Consider the following 18,819-nt stretch of genomic DNA (forward strand, 5'->3'; position numbering starts at 1 on the left):
TAGTATGATAGAACTTTCACATGATAAAACATTGCCATAATAAATGAATTTATATGCTTAAAAGCAGTAATAAACAAGCAAATGAATTCTGTTTAAAAGACATTACAAAAGACAAAACCAAAGGTAGGCATTTTAAATAACAGTCAAGCCAGGGAAAGTATGAAGACCAAACAGTCTTAAGGTCTCCGACATGGAACCAGAGGTCCTCTGAAAGGGCGATCCCACACTAGGCCACCAAAGGAAAAAAGCTCAACACCCACCCTTAGAAAGGAAGGGGCTCCCCAAACCATGTAAAATGGGTTAGTTCAAATCCAAGCCTTTCCGCCATCTGCACTTAATTATTTTATTATTTAACTCTGCACAAGTTTAGGAAATCTTCTTACTAAAACTTCAAGCTTCCCATGCTTTGTACTCTTTTGTATCCTCAGGGTTTTATTCAGTCAGCACAAGGCAGAAGATCTAAGCCTAGAGGCTTACAAAGCCTAGGGATGTGGAGTTCAGAATTCCTCCAAAGCATATGAACATTATTACAGTCATTAAAGAATTATCTTTTGCTATATCTAGAATATTCGAGTCTTATGCTGCCTGTGACTCAAGAATGTTTAGAGTGTATCATTTTTTTTTTTCTACTGGACCTGGGGCTTGAACTCAGGGCCTGGGCACTGTCCCTGAGCTTCTTTTCCTTTTGCTCAAGGCTACCACTCTACCACTTCAGCCAAAGTGCTACTTCTAGCTTTTTCTGTTTATGTGGTACTGAGGAATCAAACTCAGGCTTCATGCATGCTAAGCAAGCACTCTACCACTAAGCCACATTCCCAGCCCAGTGTGGATGAATTTTATGATTTTACTATACTGTAACTTTCTTCAAGACAATTTCCAATTTCAAGTTTCTTAGCAAAAGGGACAACATGAAAACAGGAAATGACTTGACATTAACAGCTGAAAAATCCCTCAAGATCTGTTTTCCAAAGGCTTTTAGGATAACAAACTTCTTTCTTTCAGCCTCACTGATGGATATTTCTAAGTCTCATTGGTTTATTCTCCTTTCCTCTCTCCTCATTTAATGTTGAAATAACCCAGGCCTTCTTTTCTATACATGCTCATCCTCTTGGGAATTGAAATTTCTTTAAATAATATCCATGATGAAGTTGCTTATACCACCAAACTTTAAAATTGTCTTTGATATTTATCTCTCCCCTGAAGAAATCCTTTCAAAAATTCAGCTCTGACTAGACTACTTCTTATCATGTGTACTATTATGACATCCAAGATCCCTATATTTCTAAAACACATCAGCAAGAATACATGCATATTTTACTTTTTAATTTTGTTCATATGCTGACATTTATTATATGGAAACATAATATTCAACCATTGATCCTCTTAAGTATTTTAAGTTTTATCATACACATTTTGCCTCATAATCAAAGTGAGAAAATGCAAACTGGGATGCAGAATTCCCTTATATAAGAAAGCTGCTCAGTAACATGTTAAGAACTAGTTTATAAAATGATACAGAATTGGGCTGCGAGTATGGCCTAGTGGCAAGAGTGCTTGCCTCCTATACATGAAGCCCTGGATTCGATTCCCCAGCACCACATATATAGAAAACGGCCAGAAGTGGCACTGTGGCTCAAGTGGCAGAGTGCTAGCCTTGAGCAAAAAGAAGCCAGGGACAGTGCTCTGGCCCTGAGTCCAAGCACCAGGACTGGCAAGTAAATAAATAAATAAATAAATAAATAAAATGATACAGAATTATATTATCAGGGTTACATTTACTTTTCTTTTTTTTTTTTTTTTTTTTTTTTGAGGGGGAGCATTAGGATTTGTACTCAGGGATTAACACTTCCTAGGCAGGCATTTTACCATTCAAGCCACGGCCCAGCCCTCATTCTTTACTCAACATTTTCTATTTGTGGTTGTTTTTTTGGTGGGAATGGGGTTTTGAAATCAGGGCCTAGATACTATCCCTGAGCTTTTTTTGCCCCCAAACCAGTGCCCTACCATTTGAGCCATATTGTTCCAACTTTGGGCGTACATGTGCATGTGTGTGTGTAACTGGAATTTACAACTAGGCCTTGTGCTTTTCCTCTACTTTTCCACTCATGGCTGGCACTCTATCCTTTCAGAAATGCCCCCATTTCTTTTCCTGATTAACTGGAAATAAGATTTGTCTGCCTAGGCTGGCTTCAAACCATGATCCTGAGATCTCAGCCTCTTGAATTGCAAGGATTAAATAAAGGTGTGAGCCACTATTACTTACTCAACCTAGCTTTTTAATGATTATTTTAGAGTCTCCCAAACTTTTCTGTCCAGTTTGGCTTCTAATTCTGATCATCTAGATTTTAGTCTCCTGAGTAACTAGAATAACAAGCATGAGCCACTCATGTACAATAACATACTACCTAAATTTTGTTATATATGTCCTGTCATATGTACATCTATACATTGTTCTTTTCATTCATTAATGCATCTTTTTTGGAGACAGTTTACATAATGCTCCTTTAGGATGAATGCCAAATTGAGTTATTCTTCTACAAAAGCTTCCCATTTAATTTTTAGTAAAAGAAAGTCCTTTAAATAGCCTCATCCAAGGGTCACAAATGATCTGGCTTTGTTCTTTCTCTGATAGCATCTCCTATCACTTTCCTTCTGGCGATTTTCTATACATTCTATACACAATAGAAACACTTTGCTAAGACATGGACTGAACTTTCCAATATCTACTTAACTAACTCACCTCTTTTTGTGTTTTTGCTCAAATCTTACTTTTCAAAAGTGGCCTAAAGGGGCTTGGAATATAGCCTAGTGGCCAGAGTGCTTTCCTCCTATACATGAAGCCCTGGGTTTGATTCCTCAGCACCACATACATAGAAAATGGCCAGAAGTGGAGCGGTGGCTCAAGTGGCCAAGTGCTACTACCCTTGAGCAAAAAGAAGCCAGGGACAGTGCTCAGGCCCTGAATCCAAGGCCCAGGACTGGCAAAAAAAAAAAAAAAAAAGGCCTAAATAAATCATTTAGAAAACTGAGGAAATAAAAACAAAGTATATGAAAATTATCCAGAACCCTACCTCTTTGAACTGAGCTGCGCTATTTGATGAAAATAATATGCATCCCTACATATACATACACTTATACCCTTAATAAAATATAGGTATATACACAAAAAAATAAGGCTGGGAATGCAACTCAGTGGCAGAGTGTTGGTCTGTCATGTGCAAGGATCTAGGTTTGACATTCAACATCACAAAGGAAATAATGGAAACCTGCTATTAAGTGGCCTAATAAGGCAGGAAGTTTTTTGTGTGAGCATGAGAAATGAAAAATAAGAAATGTGACAGCGAAGACAAATTCCAACCTATGCCTCACTTTCTACAGGGATGATAAGGTGTAAGGTGGCTTTCCACGTTAAGGACACTAACCTTCTTGTATACACTAAGCATTCTTTTTTATTTTTTAAACCCCTTATGAGATCACAGGTCAGAAACAAGGTAAGATGTCTTAAATATACATATTAAGCAGATGGAGATTGTATGTCTATATCTTTATCTCTCCCCAAGGTTAAGAAGCCCTAGCTAACTCAAACTCCTGATCCTCTTACTTCAGCCCCCCAAGTGCTGGGGTTTACAGATGTGCACCACTATACATGGCTCCAATTTCTTGTGCTGTATAGGTTCTAGAGATCTCAATGGACAAAAAGCAAAAGAAACATAGCATAGAAGAAAAAAAACCCCTCAAAACAACAAAAACAGAAAATCTACTTACTGGCCATTAAGAGTATTAAGTGTTGTTCCAATAGCCTGAATGTTTGAATCTCCCAGAGGTTTATATGTTGAAATTCTAAACTCACAAGTAATAAATAGTATTGGGAGGTGGTACCTTTGGGAGGTGATTAGGGTATGAGGGCAGAGTCCTCATGAACAGGATTAGGGCCCCTATAGAAGAGGCTCAGGGGAGCTTGTTAGTTCCTTACACTATTTTAGCTTAGATGAAAAGACCATCCTAACCAGGAAGTGGGTTCTTACCAGACACCAAATCTGTCAGTATCTTAATTTTGGACTTCTGAGTCTCTAGAATTTTAAGTACATTACTTTTGTTTGTTGGCTACCCAGTTTATGGTATTTTTTTTTTTCAGCAGCTAAAATGGAATAAGACAGGTATCAATTTGAGGTTTTATGCAGGGGAAAAAAAAAAAGAGTCCTGAAAAAAGGGAGTTATGAAACACTTATCTGCATGGTATGTCAAGTCACATCTGCTGAGCTTAGTGACAACTTTTACTCCTGCCAGCATGGGTTCTTGCCTGGGTGTGAAGAGCAGGTTCTATTCCATCCTGCCTCTCATGTCTACAGAACTGGCAGTCAGGCTGCGACGGCAGGGTCTTTATAGTGTTAGTGGTGACAGCTGGCACGCATGGAAGCAGGAGGGAGAAAACATCTTCCATTTTTAAGTTATCAGGTTGGATGTATAGTGCTGGTACTTAGAAAATCTTCCTTTGACTTATGAAAGGAACAAATTGATACAAACATCAAAAAAGAGACAGTAAGTATGAACTAATGGTCATATGTTTCCTTCTTACAGTGAGTACATTTTCAAAGAAAAGGGAAAAGAGGAACAATGGCTGGCTGGATTTGGGTACTGTTCTAATCAGATAAGTACTCATATTTCATAGAAAAAAATGCCATTTCACTTAGCACTATAAAATTTATCAGGTCAGAATGTTGTTCACTTAGAACTAATAGATTTGGAGTGACAAACTGGCAATTACAAACGGTTCAACCTAACGCAGAGCAAAATATTACCCAGATGGCAAAAAAAAAAAAAAAAAAAAGGGAGGGGGGAAGACTTTCAAAATCAACACAGAACAGGATTTCAAATGAGCCAATCCCTCCATACTAAGCCCATCCACTCACATGCATAATTTCTCACAGAATGTTAAGTCAGCAATCCTCTCTGCTAAACACAAATAATAACATCACTTTGTTACTGTCCTCAGCATCTGGACCTGAACATCTTTCATTCAACTTCCTATTAAAATATTTAAGAAAGGAGAATTTAAAACAATGCTACTTTCATATCTCTTCTTTTTCAGGAAATGACAGGTTGGCTTAAAAAATAATAAGAGCATGCTAACACACTCTTAAGCCAGAAGAACATCCAGAGCAAAAACACACAGAACTCCTCTCTACCTATATCATTTTCTAGCTAGCTTTCTGCAGAAATGCAGACATTCCTTTAAAAAGAAATAACATTAAGTACAAGACTGAAAATTTTTAAATACAGAATTTTTAACAGTGATTAAAATAGTCACTTTACAGAAAATGTTTTGCCAGACTTTAGTTTAGCAAAGTTAATTCTTACAGGGATGTATTTCTTAAGTCTATGAATGAAGCAAGCCAATCTTTGAAAAAAATAATTCCTGAATTTGAAAGTTTAGCACTATATCGGCAAAAATTTTAAAGGCAACACATACCACTTAATGATAAGATTTCTGCTTTGCTCTAGCAGAAATCCTCTGAAGTCTCAATCCCCAGCATAATGTCTCCCAGATGTCTCAACTAGTTGCCATGCCAACTAAAGCAGCTTAAATTAAACGAGGGTCTGAAAAGACACCTGCATCACTCCAGGTCTGTTGCACATTAAATAAAGCTCTCTTGACAAGGGCTCAGAGGTGCCATTAGCTTGAACAGTATCTATCTGATTATTGTTTCTGAGTCACTTAATGAGGTTTTTGTCATACAAGAGTAAAAACAGGGTGCTCTTTTCCTTTCCTAGGCCTTCTAAATGGGATAGCCTCTCCAACAGCTGGTGCACTACCAGGTTATTGACTTAGCTATGATTTTAAGTTATCATGGGACAAAGATAAAGTACAGAACCAAAGTTGGAGCTTTCAGGAGAATATTAGCAGATTAACCATTTCCCCTATTAAATGTGTCGTTAAAAATACCATTAAAAACTGTGCATGGTATGCCAACCTCAGTGATTTGAACAGCCCTGCTATAAAATAAATTGCTGCTGATTGCAGCAATTAGTTAAGTAGCTCCATGAAATATGAATTTCAAGATGTACTGATTTGCTACAGAAAAACAAATAATGCAAATGAACAATTACAAATGTTTGAGGTGGCACGACAAGCTCTTATGCCTCAGGTGCCCAAAAGAAATGGCAGTGTCTCTGTGTGGCTTGGCAGAGAGTAACATTTCAAGTTTCTTCATTGCTTTTTCAAACATCAGGTAGTGGAGAACATCACTTAATAGAAACAAAAACTCAGGCTAGAGCGGTTATGTGGTTTATTCCCAGTCACACTCCCAGACAGCTAAAACCAGGAGTGGCTTTAGGTATCTTGATTTCCAGTCCAGGACTTTCTCCATCCTATTACATTGCTTCTCTTAGAAACCTGTCTGCATAAATCTGTTATTCTCATTTCATTTTTGTCTCTTTTTTTGGTGCCAGTTCTGAGGCTTGAACTTCAGGCTTGGGTGCTGCCCCTGACTCTCTTTGGCTCTATCACTTAAGTCACAGCTCCACTTTGGCCTTTTTTTTTTTGGGGGGGGGAGTAGTTTATTGGAGATAAGAGTCTAACAGATTTTCCTTTCTGGGGTGGCTTCGATCCTTGCTCCTCAGATCTCAGCTTCCTGATGTTATTCATATTTCTTTACCAAGTATCATCACAGTATGCAGACTACTTTGAAGTATAGGATAGTTAAATTCTGTGTTTGTGTAAGTGTGTGGTAGTGGGGTTTGAACTTGGACTCCCACTTGCTGGGCAGGTGCTCTACCATTTGAGTAATGCCTTCAATCTGAATTCTATGCTTTTAATTCTGCATCATGAGAAGAAAAGGAGATAGTATGTTAGCTTTATTTTGTTTTTTGTTTGGTTGGTTGTGGGGCTTGAACTCAAGGCCTGGGCACTTGTCCCCGAGTGTTGGGGATTATTATGGCCTGGGAAAGGCTGCCCTTCCACCAGCCTTGGGACAATAGAAGTCCCTCCCACCTTCTGGCCTCCACCCCTTGGGAGGTGAACACGTGGGTGCCACCATGATGGGGTTGTCCCGCCCACAAAGGGAAGTTTCGTGAGGTCACTTGATGAACGTGATCCTTAGCCTATGACTGGCCCTTTGGCCAGCCCCCTTTCTTTCCCGCCATTACTTCTATATAAGTGCCCTTCCATATTAAAGTCTTTGAGACGCTTCCCACCACCGCAGCGTGTCCCTGATGCCTTCCTTTTCGCCTCCGCCCTCGGTAACATGTGGGGGGACTGGGGGGAGGGGAAGCTTCAGCAACCCGTCCTCAACTTAGCGCTTGCCCATGTGAGCACGCCTTTGGCCTTCCGCTGGCGGAGGGCCAGGCTGAGTGCTCTTTCATAGAGTTTATGGTTACCATTCTCCCCGTGGGGGGAGAAAGGGATCGTCCAGATCCCAACACCCGAGCTTTTTCACTTGAGGCTAGTGCTCTACCACTTTGAGCCACAGCTCTACTTCCAATTTTCTGGTGATTAATTGGAGATATGCATCTCAGGGACTTTCTTGCCCCAGCTGGCTTTGAACTGCAATTCTCAGATCTCAGCCTCCTGAGTAGCTAGGATTATAGGTATGAGCCAGTGGTACCTGTAGTATGTTATCTTTTTGTTGCTTTTGGAGTCCTGGGGCTTTGACTGAGGGCTTGAGCACTGTCCCTGGTTTCTTTTTGCTGAAGGCTAGCACTCTACCTCTTAAGCCACAGCACCACTTATGGCTTTGTTTATGTGGTGCTGAGGAATCAAAACCCAGTGCTTTGTGCAGGCTAGGCAAAGATTCTACCACTAAACCACATCCCCAGCCCCTATGTTAGCTTTTATAAGGTTACTATACATCTCTTTGTATGTCAGTTCATTTAATTCTGATACTTATTTTGTAACCATTCCTATTTATGAGCCCAGAGAGAGGTTAAGATGTTCAACACAGGGGCTGGGGATATGGCCTAGTGGCAAGAGTCTTGCCTCGTATACATGAGGCCCTGGGTTCAATTCCCCAGCACCACATATACAGAAAATGGCCAGAAGTGGCGCTGTGGCTCAAGTGGCAGAGTGCTAGCCTTGAGCAAAAAGAAGCCAGGGACAGTGCTCAGGCCCTGAGTCCAAGCCCCAGGACTGGCAAAAAAAGATGTTCAACACAGCAATTGCACTCAAACCTAGGTTGATGATTCTGGAATATTACCCTTTGCCTTTCCAGTGAAAAACTGTTAGAATGACAGGCCAAGTAAGGATTGAGCTATTGCCAATAACTGAAAAATACAAAAGCTAACAAAACAATATAACGTTAAAAAAATAAAATAAAATCTCTACTTATTTTGTTTCCTTTCTTTTCACCTCCTGAATACTCTTTTCCTTCAAGTCTTGTTCCCTCTACCCTTTAGTCAAATTATAAAAAACTAGCAACTCAAGAAACATTTCCAGCTGGAAGTGGAGACTGGAAGGACTGCCAATCTCAATCAGCAAGATAGGTAGGTATATACACTAGTGGTACTGGATACCAGGAAGGCATACCAGGAAGGACCAAAGTCTGATGACAGCTGAGAAAAAAAAACAAGGGGACCAGAGATATGGTTTAAGTGGCATGGTACCTCCTAACAGATGTAAGGCCCTGAATTCAAACCCCAGCACTGCCAAATCTATCTGTCTGTCTGTCTGTCTGTCTATCTATCTATCTATCTATCTATCTTCTACACTGATGAATCATACATAGTTGACTAGTTTCTCAAATAGCTTCACATTCCCTATTGCTTTTTTTTTTTTTTTTTTGGCCAGTCCTGGGCCTTGGACTCAGGGCCTGAGCACTGTCCCTGGCTTCTTCCCGCTCAAGGCTAGCACTCTGCCACTTGAGCCACAGCGCCGCTTCTGGCCGTTTTCTGTATATGTGGTGCTGGGGAATCGAACCTAGGGCCTCGTGTATCCGAGGCAGGCACTCTTGCCACTAGGCTATATCCCCAGCCCCCCTATTGCTTTTTTAAGTAGAGAAAAACGTTAACAATCAGCATATGTGTGTATAAAAGGGACAAGAGACTCTAGTTTGTTGTTGGTCCATTTTTGTGTGATAGAGTGAATGGGGTAAGTTAGTGGCCCATGACAGGAAAACAGAGAAATAACTTATAAATTTGAAGACTGATGGAAATACAGGACAGGCATTTAACCAGAAATGAAAGTTGAAAGCCTTAAGTACAAGTAATCTTTACTTTCTATTAAGTGAAAGCTGCCACATATTGAGTTATGGCTAGTAGCAGAATGGACTGTCTTGCAAGCATAAGGCCCTGAATACAGACCGAGTACCACCAAAGCATTAAAATAATTTAAAAAAAAACACACGGGCTGGGGATATAGCCTAGTGGCAAGAGTGCCTGCCTCGGATACACGAGGCCCTAGGTTCGATTCCCCAGCACCACATATACAGAAAACGGCCAGAAGCGGCGCTGTGGCTCAAGTGGCAGAGTGCTAGCCTTGAGCGGGAAGAAGCCAGGGACAGTGCTCAGGCCCTGAGTCCAAGGCCCAGGACTGGCCAAAAAAAAAAACAACAAAAAAAACCACACCAGTGTCAACAGCTGATTTACTGCATACTGCCTATGCTGGTACACAGACTAGCAGGACATCTTGTTAGTCTCCTATGAGGTAAAATCAAGAGAAGGTATTTAGAAAAACATAACAAGAGTTATGGCTCAAGTGTTAACAGTGCCAGTTATGATAGAAAAAAATGCCATGCAAGAACTAGAGGTCCCAAGTTTAAGTGCAGGTATGGGTACACACACACACACACACACACACACACGCATGTGCACCAACACGTTTGTATAATTTTTGTATTATGCAAAAAAGATTATGTTCAAGAAGATTGGGAAAGTAAACTACTGCCTAATAGCCAACTACACCTTGATGTTAAGCCTCTCATGAACTCTTGCCCCAATTAAAACACATCTGAACTATAGATCAATATTTGTCAAACCCACCTCTATGATGCCACATCTATTTTAGGATGTAATTTAAGAATGCAGAATAATCAGCCTCCTGCTAGAAATCTTGACTACTCAACTGTCAAAGATAATTCTGCAGAAAAAGCTACATAATCACCACCGAAACAAATGCTGACATCAAATTCTGACCTTCAATTATGAGTGTGATGATTGAGTACTTTTCTGTCTTTAAGAAGTCATGATTACTTAAGCAGTCTCAGACGCTGTAGGACTGATGCCAACACCATCTTTGTTTAACCATCATCATTAGCATCAATAATACCAATGGTAGCACAGGGGTATAAAGAGCAGGCTAACTCAGTGACAAGACAGACAAAAAGACAGATGAATGCAAGACAACAGTCAAGAGGTTAGAAAACTGGTATTGATATACAAAAATCAAGCAGTGAGGACAAGGAAGAAGCAGAAAGATTTAATGACTGAAAGAGAAGAATCAGCTCGTATTTGAGTTTTTCTATGTGTTAGACATCTAGTTGTATATTTGTTTTGCTTCATCTACTCTTACTCTAGGAAGTAAGTTCTACCACCGTCCCAGTTATGCAAAGGAACAAGAGATTTAGAAAGGTGAAAAAAAACTAGTCAAAGGTAACATCTATTATGGTGTGTGTGGGGGGGGGGGGGACTTGGCCTTTGTTCTTAAACTGTTCTTTGTCGTTCAAAAGGTTAAATAAATCTCAGAAATACAAATATCAGCGGGGGGGGGGGGGGGCTGTTATCCTAGCCACACCAGAGTTGGTGACTTACAGAACCAAGGTTTGAGGCCAGGTTGAGATTCCATCTCAAGATGGGCATATGTATGCCTCTCATCCCAGCTACTGGGAAAGCATAAATAGGTGGGTCATGGTCCAGGGCTGGTCTAGGCAAAAATGGAGCCCCTATTCAAATAATAATGTGAGCAAAGAAGGCATGACTCAAATGGTAGAGCGCCTGCCTGGCATGCTTGAGGCCCTGATTTCAAATTCCAGTACCACAAAACAAACAAGCAAACAACAACAACAGCAGTAGCAACAGCAACACATACAGGAAAGAGAAAAGGCCAAACAACTGACTTTTAAAATGGGAAGTTAATGGATTTAACAATGGGAAGCAGTGTGATTAGAATGGGAGTGATGAGGCTACAATTTCACTGCCTTGGTAACATTAGGCAAGTTAGATAACTTGTAAGTCTGTCTCGGTATTTATAAAATAAGCACAATGACATCTACAACACAGGACTATTACCAGGATTTAGATGTACAGACATAAAATCACATATACTTGGAACAAAAGAGACAGAGATTAAATGGTAGCTATAATTGTCATTAAAGGATACTGAGCTTATTTAATATCAACATGCCAAGTCCTGTGCCTGGCATACATTAATTCATTTTTTTCCCTGCAGTACCTATGTGAGGGGTACTATCTTCTATTATCATTGAGAAAAGGGTCTAGAAGTATCAATAACCTTTTTAAGGTTAAAAGTCCTTTGCCAAAATGGTATAACTGTGTTCTTATTTCTTCTACCATTCTCCCTTCTCCGCTGTGTGTGTGTGTGTGTGAGAGAGAGAGAGAGAGAAAGGGGGGGGGGATGCAAACAAAAGAAACTGATCAGGGCTGGGGATATAGCCTAGTGGCAAGAGTGCCTGCCTCGGATACACGAGGCCCTAGGTTCGATTCCCCAGCACCACATATACAGAAAACGGCCAGAAGCGGCGCTGTGGCTCAAGTGGCAGAGTGCTAGCCTTGAGCGGGAAGAAGCCAGGGACAGTGCTCAGGCCCTGAGTCCAAGGCCCAGGACTGGCCAAAAAAAAAAAAGAAACTGATCAGTACTCTAAAAAGCTCTTTGAAGCTAATGTGATCTCAAAAGGAAAGACCAGATCTGAAAAGAAATCACCAATGAAGAGGAAAATTTTACTCACTTATTTATGTAGTCTCATGTAGTTCTTCCTGACTGGAAAACATTATGTCCATGACAGTCACATTCCTTCAGCAATCACTCATCAGCACAAAATGCCCTTCCTTAGACCAGGGAAAGTTTTCTACAGGATGTATCATCTGTAAAGTCTCTGCTTTGTGGGTTTTGTACAGACTGGAAACCCTATGGAACATTTCAAAGTGTTCCTCTCTAAGATCTCTGAGAAGTTCCCCACAGGGAACCCTTGATTTTGACAAAGAGCTTCCAGTAATCAGAAAGGTTTTCAATTCTTGAGCTCAGAGTAATAAAATTAATTATCAGATTAGTATCCTGTAACTGGTTAATATTTCAAATATCTAAAAACCACAGAAGACAACAAAACCACCTTCTTAAACCCAAAACTTTGCTTACAAATTCAAATAATATTTCCTTTGGAAAAATGTAATTTCAACCTGATCCTATTTCTCCTAGTTCTCTTTCTACCTCCACATGATATAAGAGGAAAAGACTGCCAATTGCACATGTAATTATTACACCTATTGTCAATTGTGTGATTCCTTGCTCTTGAATATTTAATAATGATAAGCAAAGACCAAGCTGAGAGCAGAGATGTGAAATACATAGTGCACAAGGAAAGTTTACTCTGGCTAAAATACACATTTGTGCTAGTGTATTATACAAGTCTATCAAGTTTCCTGAGGTACTGCTCTCAAATTGAGTTGCTAGCAGGAGTCTCAGCTGGTCTGTGAAGTGGTTAAAAGCCCCACTGATTCCCCACATCCTCCAATTAAGGCAAGTCTGATGTATTTATAGGAGCTTCTGAAACCTCTGAGTCTCCATGAAACACACGAGTCCTACTGTCTAGCAACCTTAAAAAAAAAAAAGAAATAAAGTCAGAACACTGGCTATGACAGAAAAGATCAAACAAATAGTCCCATGAGCCTCCTTAAAACCTCACACCTGAGTTAAATATGTCAGGCAGCTAATAACCTGAAGGTTAACCAGAAGGTTAAGTAGTTCAGGAGATGATAATGGGCTTCTGAGGCTTTATACAGAAGCTCAAATTAGGCATGGCTTTGTAGTTATTCAATATTACCCTTTAATACTTGAGAGCCTTGACAGCATTTCATCCCCACCAGCTGGAAAGTTTTAAAGATATATTTATATTTTAATAGAGAGGTGAATAGTCCAGATCCAAGCTTTAGATTTTTTTTTTTGGCTTCACCTGAACACAGGTGTTTCAAAGAGGTGGTATGAATTAAATTGCTCCAACTGTAGGGCCTTTCTTCAAAGAAAAGGAGAAAAAAAATTCCAGCTAAGTTGAAACTTCAAACAGATTTTTCTTTTCTTTAAAAGGATTTGCAATACATAAAGCCTAGGTAATCTAAATGCAGGTAGGAAAGGCTTTCAAAGAAACAAAGAAAGAAGAAAGAAAGAAAGAAAAGAAAGAAAGAAAGAAAGAAAGAAAGAAAGAAAGAAAGAAAGAAAGAAAGAAAGAAAGAAAGAAAAGAAAAGAAAAGAAAAGGAGGGAGGGAGGGATCCTGGGAATGGGGCTTAGTGGTAGAGTGCTTGCCTAGCACACACTAACTCCTGGGTTCAATCCCTCAGTACCACATACACAGAAAAAGCCGATGTGGCACTGAGGCTCAAGTAAGTGGTAGAGTACTAGCCTTGAGCAAAAGAAGCTCAGGAACAGTGCCCAGGCCCTGAGTTCAAGCTCTAGGACGAGGGGGTAGGGGAGACACACACACACACACACACACACACACACACACACACACACACACACAGAGAGAGAGACAGAGACAGGCAGACAGAGATGAGACAGAGAAAGATCTGGTAACTATTATGGGGCAAAAGCAGGTAGTTTTTGGAATCTCAGGTTGAAGGAGAAAATTATGCCTTAAATTTCTACCTAATAAAGGCTTGGCAATGGACAAGGCAGTAAGAAGGTATAAGCTGAATGGGTTAGAGATGCTAGTGAACAGTACATTAAATGTACTTTCTGGGAAGAAGAAGAATTAATACCTACTCATGAGTTAACAACCTATTCCAAATTAACAGTTAACATCATCTTTTTTCTTTTTTTTTTAAATTACCCTCTAAATGCAAGCTAGGTTACTTAAAGTCCACTTGTATACGAGGCAAGCACTCTTGCCACTGGGCCATATCCCCAGCCATGAAGTCCATTTGTTTACAAGTACTCACTAATGTCATCTGCAGCTGGTGCACTTGACACTCATCAGCAGATTCACAGGGGTTCTTCCTATTTCAAGCTTCACCAAGTTCTACCTCCTCAATAAGGCCTTCCCTTACTGCATTAATAGCACATGCTACGTGCCAGGTACTGCTCTGAATACCATCTGCCCCTCTCATTCTAATGAGAAGGCAGTCTAGTTCAGAAGTCCATGGTCTTTGTCACTACAAATAGATTGCCTCAAACTAGCCAAATATGGCCAAAGTAGGCTATGAATCAACTCTAAGGATTTTTGAAATAAACACAGGATGGAGATCTCATTTCTATTTAATGGTGCGGTGTTGTCAACTACAGGATGATGAGAGTGTAGCAAAGGAAATTAGTGGAGTACTAAACTTGGAGATGGCTGTTAATTGTGCTCCAATACCAAGAACTTTTACTTAAGGAGCCACCAAGGTTCTTGAGGCTGAAGAAAGGGAGACACCTAGCTGGTCACTTTCTTAATGTAAGAATGCTCTGGGGCTAGGAATGTGGCTTAGTGGTAGAGTGCTTGCCTAGCATGCATGAAGCCCTGAGGGTTCGATTCCTCAGTACCACATAAAACAAAAAAAGCCACAAGTGGCGCTGTGGCTCAAGTGGTAGAGTGTTAGTCTTGAGCAAAAAGAAGCCAGGGACAGTGCTCATACCCTGAGTCCAAGCCCCAGGACTGGCAAAAAAAATAAGAAGGGCAAAGTTTATAAACTATTAGGAATAAATTTTTTATTGTTGATTGCTAAGATGTTGTGCAAATAAATATACCACAATGAAGTACCACCAAGCAAGCATTTAAATAGCACTTAGCTAACCGTTTCTGGGTGGTTCAAATTGTGCGTGTGTGTGAAAAGTTGCGATTGTCTTGTGTAAAATTTTACCTGCCAGGTTAAAAAACTGTCTAGAGTACAGAATTCAAGGAGGCTGGCTTGTTTGCGCTACAGAACTAAAGAGTACACTTATGTTCCATTTACTATGAGCTACTGATGTATGAAAAATTATTAATGCCATATAAAAAGCTTGCATAGAAGTGCACTTAACTGACTTAGCTGGGAGAAGAAATTGGAGAACCTATTATAGTCAAACTATTTACTACAGAATATGAACAGAAAGCTTTGAAAACCCAATTTTAATCTATAAACATCTTTTACTGATTTCAGATAGTGGATCTAATAATTGTTTCTCCAATTCATATTGTGCAGAAACCAACTCTAAGCTAGATTATAAATATATATATATTTTAAAAAGCATTCAGTATTAACTATTTATTAAGCAGGACCCTTACTCATTCTACAATTGTGTGTATGCGCATGTGCATGCACACACATGCATCTGTATGCACAAGCCTGCCAGCACATGCATGCCCACCGGTCCTGGGGCTTGAATTCAAGGCCTGAGTAAGGATAGTGTTCTACCACTCAAGCTATAGCTTACTTCTGGCTTTTTGGTGCTTAATTGGAGATAAGAGTCTCACAGACTTTCCTACCTGGGCTGGCTACAAATTATGTTCTTCATATCTCGGCCTTCTGAGTTGGTAAATTACAAGTGTGATCCTTTAGCACCTGGAGTGCTCATTTTTTGTGTGTGTCCCAGTCCTGGGCTTGGGACTCAGGGCCTAAGCACTGTCCCTGGCTTCTTTTTGCTCAAGGCTAGCACTCTACCACTTGAGCCACAGCGCTACTTCTGGCTTTTTCTGTTTATGTGGTGCTGAGGAATCGAACCCAAGGCTTCATGCATACTAAGCAAGCACTCTACCATTAAGCCACATTCCCAGCCCCTTACAATTATTTTTTTTTTAAACAGCCTTCATCTTAATGTTACATACATGCTGAAACAAATATGAGTCAGGTGACTTTTCTAATGGACACAGTAAATTGCTGCTTACTTGCATATTACTGTTTATTAAACCCTCAATCCATGGGTTCTCTTATGTGGTAAGTACAAGAATGACAGCTAAAACATGCTTAAACCACTTGGAATACTAATTCTGAAATCCTGCCATATTTGATTGAAAGAAGAAAATTCCACCATACACATGTGAGGCTTAATAAAATCTCCTTCCTCACACTTTCTTCTAAAATCAAGTCTACAGGAAAGGAAATTTCAGCCTAGATCTCAGATATGAAACTGATCTGATAAAAGGGAAGTCATTAAGTTAGTATAGACAAAGAATCTGGTTTGTGGATGTTGATTTCAAACAATGCTTTCTGCATGAAGGAAAAAAACAGCAATGTGTGCGAGAAGAGAACTGTGTTCTCTTGTAACAAATGGTCATCACTTTTTTTGAAACACAAAGCATGGATGCCTTTGCAACCAGAAAAAATCGGCGTGAGCTTCAATTAGAATCACTGACCTTTTCTGAAGCATGCCTGCTCTTCTCAATAGAAATCAATGGAATAAAGGTCACTCTGTTAAAATGTTTGAACACAACAATCTCTTCACCAGGCAAAAGCAAATTCCTTTTCTTTTTAAAGCAACTGATTTGTTGCATACAATGTCAAAAATTAAAACGACATCAATTACAATTTAAGTCACTAAAAAACCAATTCTATCACTACAAAAACCAGAATACTGTCATTTTGCATTGTCTGCTATAGCAGGGATGAGTCTTTATTGTTCAGACTATATACACATAGGTAATATAGCAATAAGAACAGTCTCAAGAAAAATGTCATTTCAGACCTCAGCCCTTTTCTTCAGATAGCGTACTGGACAAAGTAAGAGCAAGCTATGTCTGCCAAATGTGGGTGGTAGAGCCTAGTGATCACTAATCTGCCACTGTCACAATACTCCACAGCAAATGCACATATATACAAGTCTAGATATTAAGAGGCAAAGAATATAGCTGGGGTTATGGCTGAAGTGGTACAGGGGTTGCCTAGCATGCTTGAGGCCTTGGTTTCAAACCCTGGGAAGGGAAAAGAAAAAAAGAAAAGAAAAGGAATAAAAGCCAAAGTAACTGGAATAACTAGGATAGTTATTCCATTCATATTTTTCTAATATATTTAAAAAGTTGAAGCTGGATATTGTTCAGAACTCTAATCCCAGCTACTTTTGAGGTAAAGACTGGGAGAATCATGGATTGAAGTCAGCCTCAAACAAGTTAGTGAAACATTTCAACCAATAAGCTGGGTGTGGGGAAACACACCTGTCATTCCAAATGTGGGAGAGGTATAAATAAGAAGATTCTAATCCAGGTCAACCCAGCAAAAATGTGGACTCTATTTGGAAAAATAATTAAAACCAAAAAAGGGGGGGTTGAGAGTATGGATCCAAGTAGTAAAGCACATGTCTAGTAAGGTCCTGATGTCAAAATCTAGTAACAGAAAAAAAATTGAAAAATAACTCTCTACCTACATTAGAGACATGTTATAAATGTTTTTATTCATGAAAAGACAAATTCTTCAATTACCTCTTAACCGACTCAGAGAGGAAAGGAATCACCTAATAGTCATACAAACTACACCATTCTTCTTACTCCCAAACCAATATTAATACACTGTCCAAAAGATGAGGCCCCAAATTACAACCACTACCCCTGAAAAGGTCAGAAAAAATGGACTTCTATGTCCAGACAATTTAATTTCAAATGCCATTCTGCCAATAAGCCTTCAGAGCATTTTTCCAGTCTGCTTTATCATGAAATTCCACAAATGTCATTAAATCAAAAACAGCTCACTCACTATTAATGGTAAAACATGCACAACAGCATTATGAATGGAGGGCTGGGGCAGTCTCTCCACACACCAATCTTCAGGCGCTTCTCACCCACCCAGAGCTACCCATTGCCTGTGTTCAATCTGCCTACAGAATTTGTTTAATTTGTTTTGGAGACACAGTTGCAAGAACTACCTACATAGCCCAGATTGGCTTCAAACTCACAATTCTCATGCCTTAGCCTCCCAATGAGTAGATAATAAATTTGTACCAACATGGTTAGAGATTTTAACAAGGCTGTTGAAAAGAAACAGTTCTGAAGGGTAAGGAGAGTCAAAACATATGGAGAACAGAAGTCCACAAGAGTCTAGGAGAGGCACTCCAAAGAAGCCTGGTGTGCAGCGGGGAAGAGAAGAAAAAAGCGGGATCCACTCAAAAATACCTGCTTCCTCTGTCTAAATTTATGATCTGATATAGTGCCTTATCCATGGGTTCCCAGTACACTTTCTGAAAGCTATAAAATGAATGTTGTAATATACATGTATCTAAGAATTTCTGCTTTTTCTGTCTAGATTTGTGATCTGACATAGTGCCTTATCCATGGGTTCACAGTATACTTTCTGAAAGTTACAGAATGAATATTGTAATATACATGTGCCTAAGAATTTCTGCTTCCTCTGTCTAGATTTGTGATTTGATATAGTGCCTTTATCCATGGGTTTATAGTATATTTCCTAAAAGTTATAGAATGAATATTGTAATATGCATGTGTCATTTCTTTGCATTGTTTCACTGTTATTAGTACAGATACACAAAAAGGACTAAGAATAGAAATCAAACTTTGCTTGAACTTTTGTGTGAAAATAAGAATTTAACTGGAAACATTGAAAATACACTAAATCCAACTAATAGGTAACAGTGTTTGCATGAATAGATATATAAAGGACTATTGAAAATATTTTACTCTAGGGCTAGGAATGTGGCTTAGTGGTAGAGTACTTGCCTAGCATGCATGAAGCCCTGGGTTTGATTCCTCAGTACCATA

The 18,819-nt window shown here is 39.6% G+C and overlaps 1 protein-coding gene across 2 annotated transcripts in view; it reads right to left on the minus strand.

The window, feature by feature from the left end:
* Positions 1-18,819, minus strand: part of Nlk (nemo like kinase) — a 160,905-nt gene that overhangs the window by 44,792 nt on the left and 97,294 nt on the right. The window lies entirely within an intron of this gene.

The sequence above is a fragment of the Perognathus longimembris genome, chromosome 17, assembly GCF_023159225.1.
Source record: "Perognathus longimembris pacificus isolate PPM17 chromosome 17, ASM2315922v1, whole genome shotgun sequence".
Taxonomy (NCBI): domain Eukaryota; kingdom Metazoa; phylum Chordata; class Mammalia; order Rodentia; family Heteromyidae; genus Perognathus; species Perognathus longimembris.